Source organism: Brachyistius frenatus, unplaced genomic scaffold (assembly GCF_029030835.1).
Source record: "Brachyistius frenatus isolate BFR_SWC_R1_liver_20210118 unplaced genomic scaffold, ASM2903083v1 Contig_20, whole genome shotgun sequence".
In the NCBI taxonomy this organism is placed as follows: domain Eukaryota; kingdom Metazoa; phylum Chordata; class Actinopteri; family Embiotocidae; genus Brachyistius; species Brachyistius frenatus.
This window is the reverse complement of record NW_027210619.1, coordinates 5584278-5597059: the sequence shown is the minus strand read 5'-3', so window position 1 is coordinate 5597059 and position 12782 is coordinate 5584278. Positions and strand designations below refer to the sequence as shown.

Sequence of the window (12782 nt, the reverse complement as noted above, 5' to 3'; positions counted from 1 at the left end):
TTCAAGCTGAAGAGCTACCTCAGGGGATTGAAGGAATCAACGGCTTAGCAGAGATTTCAGCACTGCAGGTCTATCTGAATCATCATAATGTCGACACAATTGACACTGAATCATGGATTTTCTGTGGGCCGATTGAGATTGACACAATGCAAACAAGCTCTCCAAATCTGTATTTATGCTGTAAATACATTCAAAAGGCTTGAGTCATATCTGGGACTCAATGGGTCAAATTTCTATCAGCAACCATTTTCAGGCTTAAGTATATGCTGTTTATTGTCGTAGCTAAAATGTGTGATCATACTAAACACTGAGACAATTACTTTCTACAAAGCTATTGTTGCTTTTGTCTCCCACATAGTTTAATCCTCTTGTTCTGATTAATAAAAAAAACATATTTTCATGCTAAATATACATAAATACCTCAAATCATTGTAAGACCACGACAGGACAGAAGCAGTATTTAAAATGTTCATAGCTTGTTTTGAATTCAAATTCATTTTAGAAATCACTGCCAGATTTTCAGCTGGATTTCTGAATTGAAATTGTGAATTTAGCACAAAAATGGAGATACAGAAGTCATGCATGATTTTCAGTTTCAGACACAGGACATATATTGAGCTGAGTGAGGTACAACAAGTGTGCATAGATGCAGGGGGAGACTAGACTGTACAGTGCATCCGGAAAGTATTCACAGCGCTTCACTTTTTACACATTTTGTTATGTTACAGCCTTATTCCAAAATGGATTAAATTCATTTCTGGGCTCTGCCTGGGCCTCTCAAAGACATTCACAGAGTTGTCCCGAAGCCATTCCTTTGTTATCTTGGCTGTGTGCTTCAGGTCGTTGTCCTGTTGGAAGATGAACCTTCGCCCCAGTCTGAGGTCCAGAGTGCTCTGGAGCAGGTTTTCATCAAGGATGTCTCTGTACATTGCTGCATTCATCTTTCCCTCCATCCTGACTAGTTTCCCAGTTCCTGCCACTGAAAAACATCCCCACAGCATGATGCTGCCACCACCATGCTTCACCGTAGAGATGGTATTGGCCAGGTGATGAGCGGTGCCTGGTTTCCTCCAGACATGACGCTTGGCATTCAGGCCAAAGAGTTCAATCTTTGTTTCATCAGACCAGAGCATTTAGTTTCTCATGGTCTGACAGTCCTTCAGGTGCCTTTTGGTAAACTCCAGGTGGGCTGTCATGAGCCTTTTACTGAGGAGTGGCTTCCGTCTGGCCACTCTACCATACAGGCCTGCTTGGTGGAGTGCTGCAGAGATGGTTGTCCTTCTGGAAGGTTCTCATCTCTTCACAAAGCAACGTTGGAGCTCTGTCACAGTGACCATCGGGTTCTTGGTCACCTCCCTGACTAAGGCCCTTCTGCCCCGATCGCTCAGTTTGGCCGGGCGGCCGACTCTAGGAAGAGTCCTGGTGGTTCCAAACTTCTTCCATTTACGGATGATGGAGGCCACTGTGCTCATTGGGACCTTCAATGTTGCAGAAACTTTTCTGTACCCTTCCCCAGATCTGTGCCTCGATACAATCCTGTCTCGGAGGTCTACAGACAATTCTTTGGACTTCATGGCTTGGTTTGTGCTCTGACATGCACTGTCAACTGTGGGACCTTCTATAGACGGTGTGTGTCTTTTCAAATCATGTCCAATCCACTGAATTTACCACAGGTGGACTCCAATCAAGTTGTAGAAACATCTCAAGGATGATCAGTGGAAACAGGATGCACCTGAGCTCAATTTTGAGTGTAATGGCAAAGGCTGTGAATACTTATGTACATTTGATTTTTTTTTTTTTTTTTTCATTTTTAATAGATTTGCAAAATTTAAAAAAATTTTTATTTCACATTGTCATTATGGGGTATTGTGTGTAGAATTTTGAGGGAAAAATGAATTTAATCCATTTTGAAATAAGGCTGTAATATAACAAAATGTGGTAAAAGTGAAGCGAATACTTTCCGGATGCACTGTAGGTCTTAAAGCAACATCGACATGACTTTGAGCATGTTTTAAATACATTACTGAGAGGTAATCTCCAAGCCTAAATAAGGGCATGTTTGGGTTAAAAGACTGCAATAATTGATCCACTTAAGGACAGGCTATCTTTCTGCGCTGCCTGTGACAAACAGCAGGCAGCAAGCATCAGTAAGATCTTCTTGCCTCCTTCTTATCTCGAGCTGTGGGTCTCTCAGGCCCCTCACTCAGTCTTTGACTCTGTTGTCTTTGCAGCAGATCTGAATGCGAGTTATTCTTCCTGGGTATTCTCCTTTGGATCCGCATGTCATCTCTCCCCGAGTTCTACTTTTTTCTGTCGCTTCCTGCACTTTTTGAGCATTGCACATAGTTGGTGTGTGTGTGTGTCTTCTCGACTACACTGAATCTTGTGCTTGTTAAAACAAGCAAAGGATTCTGGAAATTTAGTTTTCATGATGCCAGCATACTAAACTGGCGTCAATCAAAATGTCAAAATCTTTAATTAGTATCTGTCAAGTTCTGGTTTTTTTTTTTTTTTTATTTTTTTTTTGGGGGGGGGGATTATAAATGCCAAATAAATAAAGCTGCGCTGAACTATGTATAGTGGCAAAGCAATAAAACCAGCAGAGGCTTTCAGCAGAAGATGGAGTAAAATCCTGCTGAGAGAGGTGGCGACAGAAGAGGGGGAGGGGTGGGGGTGGAGTTGGAATAGAGGTTAAAACATTCATACGTCTCTTTCCTTCTGTCTCTTATTTATGCACATATACAATTCTGATTACACTGTGTCAGCTCCCCCGAGAGCCTGTCTAGCAAATGCATCTCATGGAAATAAGGCTTTGAGGTTATGTACTATATGTTGTGTGAGCCCCAGCAAGAGAGGCAGAGTGGTGTGTGTGTGTGTGTGTGTGTGTGTGTGTGTGTGTGTGTGTGTGTGTGTGTGTGTGTGTGTGTGTGTGTGTGTGTGTGTGTGTGTGTGTGTGTGTGTGTGTGTGTGTGTGTGTGTGTGTGTGTGTGTACATCTTAATATTGTTATTGTTATATATATCTATATTTGTGTGACCAGGAAGTTAAAAGCAGCAATTTATGTTTGTATTAGTGGTAGAGACCCCAGATTCATACCATATACAATCCATTATATACCACACTAAGTCTAATGGTATGACATCCGATTTCATCAAAATTTGATTTGGTGCTTTAATTCAGAAGCATGTGGTAACGCCACAGTGAGAACAAACTGGTCTTTAACTCCCAGTGAGAGGTCAGACAGTTCACCAATGCTGGTAAAAGAGCACAGCATGGCTAGTGTGACCCTTGCACCTGTGAAGACAAGTAGAGGGGACAACCTCTTCTTCCTGGGTCTCTTGGAGAGTCTGTTCCCCGCTCAGCATCTTTGGCTTACAGTTATGAGGCGCTCTGTTAATGAACAGCGGGACAAACAACTCAGCTGGGACCGACTTGCCACGACACTTATACAACGAGCACAAACCATGGTTCTCAAAAGTTTATTTCCAAGAGAAAGTTGGTGTCACTCTTCCACATTCGACTTCAGCTTCCGCTCCTCTTCATCTGTCTCACTTGTTCCCATCAAACGTGTAAACACACATTTAAAAAAAAAAATATTTTTTTTTAGCCTTCTCCTCTACTTTCTCCCTCTCAGCATCACTTGGCCACTGAGGGTGGTTGCCATGGTAACACCACCCACAGGAGCCAGCTACCTTCCCTGTTACCGTAGCAACTGGTTCCCCACAGAATTTCAAGCATGTCACTCTCTCTCTCGTTCTGAGTCTTCCTCCCTCTCTCTCTCTCTCCATCTTTCCCACATGAAAGAGTCAGCATATGTTTGGTTCGACTTTCTGTCCTCGCCAGGTCGCTGCTCGCTGCTTTAATTGTTGGTTAGCTTTCCTCAATACTGCCTGTCTGTTGTTTACACGCCATTGTAAATTACATTTACAATACTGAGCCAGACTGACTTGGGCTTCTTGTGTTTCTTTCTGATGGAGAAAAAAATAAAATGCTTCCCCTATGATATTGTACATTTTTTTAATAGTTATATTTTTTTTCCAAAAATCTGCAAATCAAAGCACAATTACACAATAATTTTAGGTAAATATACAGCACACATTAGTGGCAACAATAATGCCCTTGGTGGTGCCTAGCCTTCAACAAACATGTGTCAAGCCAAGACATTACATTACATTACATTTAGCTGACGCTTTTATCCAAAGCGACTTACAATAAGTGCATTTCAACCATGAGGGTACAAAACCCAGAACAACAGGAATCAAGTAAATACAATTTCTTCAAGAAAGCCAAACTACAAAGTGTTATCAGTAAGTGTCATTTTAAGTGCTACTAAAGTTCTACTGTTCAAAGTGAAGTCTGAAGAGCTGTGTTTTTAGTTTGCGGCGGAAGATGTACAGAGTTTCTGCTGTCCTGATGTCATTGGGGAGTTCATTCCACCATTTAGGAGCCAGTACAGCAAACAGTCGTGATTTTGTAGGGTGTTTAGCTCGCAGTGAGGGAGCAACAAGCCGATTGGTAGAAGCAGAGCGGAGTGAGCGGGCTGGGATGTAGGGTTGGACCATGTCCTGGATGTACACTGGACCCAAATCATGTCCAATCCACTGAATTTACCACAGGTGGACTCCAATCAAGTTGTAGAAACATCTCATGATGATCAGTGGAAACAGGATGCACCTGAGCTCAATTTTGAGTGTAATGGCAAAGGCTGTGAATACTTATGTACATGTGATTTTTTTGTTTTTGATTTTTAATAGATTTGTAAAAATTTCAAAAAAAATTATTTCACATTGTCATTATGGGGTATTGTGTGTAGAATTTTGAGAGAAAAAAATTAATTTAATCCATTTTGGAATAAGGCTGTAATATAACAAAATGTTGAAAAAGTGAAGCGCTGTGAATACTTTCCGGATGCACTGTATCTACAGGAATGTGTTGTTGCAGTGATGTTGGCAGAAAGAGAGAGTTGACTGTCGAGTGTCACGCCGAGGTTCCTAGCAGTCAGGGTCGGGGATAACACAGTTGTCCAACTTGTCCAAGTTGTCAGGTCGAGGGTGGGAGAGTCTTTCCCCGGAAGGAAGAGCAGTTCGGTCTTGTGATAGTGTGAAGACAGTGATATAAATAATAACAATATAGTATTCTAAAAGTAAGTATGTATACTATATCATTATGATAATAGAATAATATCACATAGGCAAAAAATGATTGTGAAGTTTATAATCAATCGCTAATAAAAGCCCATTTCCAAGAAAAAAAAATATTTGTTATATATTTTATTATTTACCATATATACACATAGCTAACAGTAAACCATAAAACTATTTTGTGTGTTATCAACAATTATTCCACCACTATCAGTGACCATTATATTGTTTTCTTTTTGATGATCCCACTCTTGCTCACGAGCTGTGCTTTGTAAATCTCAATGTGGTGAATCAATAGCTGACTGAATAATGCGTCACGTGTCCCTCTGGATTCCTGCTTCAGAGTCACACAGCCTACACGTTACCACACAGCTGATGATCTTTCCATTTTACTTTAATCAAGATCACCAACTCTCTGTCCTTCCCTGACTTCCTTCAATTGTGCTCACACATACTTTGAAAAAAAGAAAAAGAAAGGGCAAGTGCAGATTTAAATCGTCCGATTTTCTTTCGAACCAGCAAGATAGTGGTATTACTCCACTATCCAGTTATTGTCTGTATGCATCATATTCAACACAGACTTTTTGCACAAAAAAATTGGTGGATAAATTCTTTGACAAAATAATAATAATAACTGAGATCATGTCAGGCTGACATGTCCTGTCTTGCTTTGACTCTCAGTATTATTCTAGAACGGGGTCACTCTGGTGAGATAATGTGTGCTGGCTGTGCAGTCTGCAGTAGATTAAATATTAGTGTTATCTCATTTCCTCTGGATATAAAGTCTCCACAGACTGTCCAACTGAAGGCAAAATGGTTTAATCATTGAGACAATCTGTACAAATTGACTCCTTACCAGGGCGTGGAACTTCCATTTATGCCATGTACATTCATTACGTTATTTTCCAACCCAGATTTAAACTCCTGGAAAGTAATTTGTCAGCGTAGGTTGTGTAAGTATTGGCTGTTAACTGGCACTGCCTGGCCTTGTTCGACAAATGACTGGGCTGAGAAAAGACGGAAATACTATTTGTCTCCCCTCATCACTGACTAAATCGTATTGTTAACAGAAGCCCCAACAGCACCACATTTTCTTTATCCTCATTCTCCCAGTTATTCATCCTTACTTGTTTTTTTTCCTTAATAAACATCACTTCACACATCAATGGTCTGCTGTTGGCTGTTTAGCAAAATAAACTTTTGTATAATTTTGATATATTTTCATTTGAAAAAATATCAAATAACTTCAGTCTTTTTCAGTCTAGTGTCAGCAAAATCACATCACATCTCAATGGTCTCCTGAAGTTGTGTTTCCCTATCGAATGAGTGTTTGGTGCAACGTTATTGTGCAGTTAGTTAAGTTACAGGACTTTTTTTCCTTAGACGAATGATAATTCTACGTATACGCTGCTTGTTGTTACAATTGCTGCACCATCATGATCTTAAATTAAGTTTCCCGTTTATATGCTTTACTCAGGTGTGTGAATTGACCTGGACAACAAATGTAGATAGCACAAAGTAATTTAACGTAATTAACGTAACGTAATGAATTCTAAAGAGTCCCGAAAGACTGCTCTCCTCGTCTCTTGTTGAAGAAAAATGCAGCAGTGGTCTAATTTCAGCAGTGGCATACCGACGCTGTTAAAAGCATGCAAGGAAAACACGGCACTGTTTGAACAATGAAGTGAAATGCCTTACAACTGTAATGGTGTATAAATTCATGGATGAAAGTACAACTCAAGGCCTTGGATCATGTCCTCCCTCTCAAAGACCACAGTTTTGTTAACCCCACCACTCTCTGTTTTGCTGTTTTTTACAATAAACCGGCATGTGTTTTGTTTCAGTGAGACGAGAGGACACAGAACCTTGCTGACTGTAAATCAGGAGCTGTTTTTGTTGATAAAGTTTTGTTTGGAAAGGCTTACTTTGTGCTAAAAAGCCTTCAGCTGAGTTTGTATTTAGCACCTTTACTGCGGAGAAATTGTGGGAATTTGGGCAAAATTAATAACCCCCAAAATATTGTCGAGATTGGTTGAATTTGCTTTAATTGTTTCCTGGAGGGACTGATAAATGCATTCATCAATAGCCTTACACGGAATTGCCTTTTAAATGACAAAAACAGGTACTTATTGAATATCCAATACTCAGTAGCAAAAAACCTTTACTGCTCCCACATACACCTCACAGGTGAATGCAACGAGTTCACACACAACCTGAGAAGTCAGAGAAATGTAAAAAAAAAAAAAAAAGGGAAGATGGAATTTGATGGCACATTTTGGAGAAAAATGTAAAACAAAAAAGCCCACAAAATAACTCCTTAAATGTGCTCAACAAAACCAGTGTTATATTACACAGTAGGACAATCTTATGGTCAAACGTTTGTTAAAGAGCAGTAGTCAGATGTAGTGCTAATAGAGAAATAACTACAAATAAAGACAGTCGGAGTGAGATCTCTGAAAATATCAAAAAAGGACAAGAAAAGGCACAGCTAGGGGAGAAAAAATATATAAAAGAGAGGAATGAGTTTGGAGCATGAATTATTCAACAACAATCAAAGTATACACACGGGAAGTGAAAAGATGTCACTGGCCACTGAGAGCTGCTGAGGCAGATGGAGAAGCAGTGTTGGAGGAGGGGAGGGGTAAAAAGTGCCTTTGGGATGGGGGTGGGGTGGGGGAGGGGGGCAGGGAGGAGACCTGCGTGGGGATTTTCTTTTGTGTTAAGCGGAGTGAGGGTGTGGTGTGGACGTGGGCGGTGGGGAACAAGGGGGGTGCATACAAACGAGGTAGCATGAAGACAGAGAGAGGGCTGGCGTCTGACTGTTGAGGGGGTGCGTGACAAGTGCCAAAGCCTCGTCGACAAGCGAGAGCCCAGACCTTTCCATGGCCTTCAATAATTGATGCAGCTTCTGCAGCGTGCCATCCTTATAAAGCAGCAAGTGTGCGGTGAATGTGTATGTCCGCGTTTGTACTTCTACTGTCAGTGTAGACTGTGACCTAATTGTGTGCATAAAAGGGATTTCTAACCATCTTTCTCACATTTGGATGAATGTGTTGGATATTAGCTTTTTGTCCTTTTGATGGAGCACAAGGGGAGTTAATCCATTTCTCTACCGTTTCCAGTGTTCTGCTGTAGAATATTAATACTGATCAATCTCAACCCCACACACTCTCAAACCCTGTAGGAAATTCGATTTTGCAGTTCCGCATTCATGCAACTTAGCTCTCCACTCTGGCCACAGGTTTTTTTTCTTGCCCATGCCAGATGCTTGGTAGGAATAGCGCTGCCTTCTTGAGCATGCAACCCACATAACATTCTGCATGCGCTACATCACTTGCACTTTCTCTCCTCCTCTGTTTCTCAAATCATCCGATGTGCCGGGGCAATCCCCTCTCTCTCTCTCTCTCTCTCTCTACCAGCCCTCAATCTCTTTCACTCAGCTCTCTTTTTCCTCCTGAACATGGAGGACAAGTGTTATCGCTACACTGCAGATGTTTCAGAGGGGGGCTCGGTTGAAACCTCCCACTGGCTGCAGCAGGACTAAATAGCTCGCTTTTACCCCAGCATTACACTTTTTCCAAAGACATACAACCCATTAGGCTTACTGAAGCAGCTATGCTGGGTGTGAAGAGGTTGGGCTGGAGTGATATCTCTGCCCTGCCAGACTCCGGAGAGGAGGCAGAGCTGGATGTCATCAGCATGGCTCTGTCAGTCTTTCAATCCCTCTAGGTGACACTGGACAAACTTGTGATTTGCAAACACACGGATTCTCTTGCACATGTTTAAAGCGCACAGTCTCATCTGGGTTTCAGCTGTTACAGACGCAGGTGCAAGCAGTAATACATTGATCTGCAAGTGCTCCACGCTTGAAATTGCCCCATAAATCTACATATATATATATATGTTTTATCTGACCATTCAGTAAGTGGATGATGCAAGGTAAAGCAATCTTTGGGAAACTGGAAGCAGCTTTAATCAGAACCCTTATTAAAATGGTACTCTTTGAATATGTGTAACTTAGAAAGAGCCATGCAACCGGCAAACCAAAGAAATTAACCCATCAATTGCAGTGCATGACATGCTATGGAGATGATGTACAGGGATGAGCCTCCCGAGCAAATATTATTAAACTCTAAATTGGGAATTACTCCCCTTTTTAACTGAGATCCATAATTGAAAATATTTCAGAAAAGCCAGAAGACAAGATGAATCATCTTTAATTGGGATTTGGCACAGTGTCCCCAAACCTATCAGGAGGATGCCGCGCAAATGTACAATTAATGTTGAGTTATTTTCTGCAGAATAACTGGATGAAGTCTACACCTGGGGACACAAACACAAATGTACACTTTCTTCATTTCTACCTCAGACTCTCCAAACAACTGGCAGCGGGAATGAAAATGAAACACCTCCAACAGCACGTTGAACCACAAAGCACAAAGCACTGTTTCAATGTTGTCAATTGCAACAGCGGCCCGAAGGGTGCATTCGTGTCGCTCATTAGTTTGTCACCTCTGGTAACAACTCAATTGCTACGGCGCGTTTACGATGCAGCTCTCATTTCACAATGACTCTGCAGGATCTAAAGCCGGTCCTGTGTGTGTGCCGCACTTCAAAAACTTGGAAAGGAAGCCAGATCCAAAGAACGGGGGGAAAAACATGTGATACAATAAAATGGTATGTTTTATACCCACAGGCACACGGATATAGTAGAGAGAAGCAAGCACACGGGAATCCATTAGTGAAACCCGATTATCTCTTAGCTCTAAAATTAATTGACTGTAGGGCAGTGAGTGTGTGTGTGTGTGTGTGTGTGTGTGTGTGTGTGTGTGTGTGTGTGTGTGTGTGTGTGTGTGTGTGTGTGTGTGTGAGAGAGAGAGAGAGAGAGAGAGAGAGAGAGAGAGAGAGAGAGAGAGAGAGAGAGCGAGCTCTGGTTGTCCTTATCTTTTTTTTTTTTTTTTTTTTTTTTTTTTAAACAAATCCTCTTGTGTTACTGCATTGAAAGGCAGATGGGGGTGGGAGGTGCATGAATCGGTATGGCTGTGTTCCAGCACAAGGCCTGAAATTGCTGCTGGTGGTGATGAGTTGGTGGCAGAGTGGGGAGTGGCGGGTTACGCAGCAACTTTGTGACTTACTATTTTCATTTCATGTATAGCATGATAGATAGAATGATTGCCTTCATTACATCCAATTTATGGGGATTTTGTTGTAGCAAACACAGAACTCCTTAGCTCCAGTCTGGCTTCGTGTTGTGGTGACAAGTGAGTATTCACAACATCATCGGGCTTCCCTAATAATTAAGCCTGGGTTTGTGTGACAATGTACTTTATACTGCAAGGTTATACAAATTAGTCAGCTGTCAACGGTTTTACTCGCTGTTTTTATTAATATCACTGGTTGTAATGAAACATTGCAGGCAACTTTGCAAATCAATGACCAGAACCGTTAAAGAATCATGTTAAATTTGATCTGTGAACAGTTTCTTCATAGATTTTTTTTTTAGACAATAACCTCCATCATGCTAGGGCTGCACCATAAGCAATGGTATATGTAATTTTAAATCATGATTAATAATCATTAATGAATTACTTAATCAACAGACAAATAATTTGACAAGTAAATTGTGTTATTTTTTTAAGCAACAGTGCAAAGATGTGCACTTTTCAAATATGTATATATTTGCAGGTTTTCTTACACTTATACCATAATAAATATTGATATAGAACACCTTTGGGTGTTTCGACACCCAAAGGTGTTCTATATCAATATTGGTAAGACAGAGCAAGCTTTTTTCAAATGAAATTGTGATGAAGATTTTTCACTATTATCTGGGATTTTATAAGCTAAACAAGTGACTACTTGAGCAAATAAAAATGATATTAATTGATGATGAAAATAATTGTTAGCTATAATACAGGATACAATCCCTGGAAAATAGCTTGAGAAATGTTCAATGGGTTAAAGAGTTTCTTTCGAGTTAAACCTCAAATGAAATGTCTTAGGTACAGTATCAAGATACATTTGTATAACAATCATCTCAAATCCAACATGTTGCCACGAAGCAGACCTGGTCACTGATTTTCAACAGTAATATCAAGATGTCAAAAGGACAGTGTCCAGACACACACACACACACACACACACACACACACACACACACACACACACACACACACACACACACACACACACACACACACACACACAGAGTATCATGACATGTAACGTGTACTAAAGATAGGACTGAAGGGTACTATACAAACAACATAGCTGCTTCTACTTCCCATTAATGTGAGGCTGCACTGTACAAGTTTACAGGCTGCCATGGAGGTGCTCGTTTCTGTGACCTTCCGTGTCAGGAAGAGAACCGCTCTGTGTGTCAATTAGCGAAATGCTTTTTGCGCTGCGACAAATTTGTGCTATCAAAGCTGAGCTAGCACGGAAGCCATTACTGGACATGCGACGTATGTGACAGCCCGGCGTCAATGTGTCTGTCCACTCACAACAATAACAACATCCCAGAATGATGCTGAATGTGCATTTCTAAAAAAAATTCAAATGAAGAGGTGTAGTGAGGCTGCACTAATCCAAAATACTGTCTGAAAATTAAAGTCAAGTGTGATTGCACTCTGATTAGACATAATCCAAATGAACAAACACATTTGAATATTACACAGTAATAGAAAGATCAAAACAAATTTGCCCAATTCACATCTTCATAGAATTAATGTTGAGTAAATTAAGGGAAACTGACAGTTTTATTAGGGTCTAATACCACAGTGTAATCCAGCCAGTCAACCCTCCTACAGTGTAATCTTCAGTGTAAACCTTCATGGGCAGGTCTTCTTGTATGAGGCTAAAGCCTGTTCCTCGGCATAGCAGTAATCCCGCTAAGGCTCTTATGGAGGAGTGAAATTATTTCAGAATGAAAGGAGAGGCTTTATGACTTGTTACAGATTCGCTGTGGAAGATGGCAAATAAATACACACCTCACCAGCCGTCTTAAAAACTCAAGGAGATTCTGAACCGGCGGTCAGATGATCCATGTTGTACGTCAGATATCAGAAACAGGTGTGTTCGCTTGTCATTTCCAGGTGGAAACGTGCGTTTGATCTGAACCCCAGCTCCATCTGGGACATCATGACTCATCCTCATGTACCCTCCTCCTCCTCCCCATCTCCCTCACACACACCTCCAACACCACCCTGCTCCTACACACGCACGTGAACATGCTCCAACCTGAAATCCCGCCTCGCATCTGTCACAGGGGGAGATGACGGGTGAGGGTGACTGAAGAGTTATTGAGAAATAAAGGTCAAGTCTATTAAACTATGGGTCTGCTGTGAGTCGTGATGAGACGGCAGGGAGGAGTGAACAGCTCGAGGCCTGGATGACTGCCACTCTGAACAAGTGACTTTCACCATTTCCCCTTTACCTATTGATGGAGACAGATGCCAACAGGATGATCCCATTTTTCTCATTAGCACATACACCTATCTCTGTTTATGTCCAGAAATACATCAGAGTCATGCCCTCTTGTTTGCTCACATGCATTATCAAGGCAACAGATTTAGAAACAGAGGTGTATGAACAAACATTATCCATTGGAAATCTGACGCTGGTTCATACGTCACAGTATTCC

General features: G+C 41.2%; 1 protein-coding gene across 2 annotated transcripts in view; it reads right to left on the bottom strand.

Annotated features, from left to right (window-relative positions):
* The window catches only part of aplp1 (amyloid beta (A4) precursor-like protein 1), a 39965-nt gene that overhangs the window by 26285 nt on the left and 898 nt on the right, over window positions 1–12782 (bottom strand). The gene's annotated exons all lie outside the window — the stretch shown is intronic.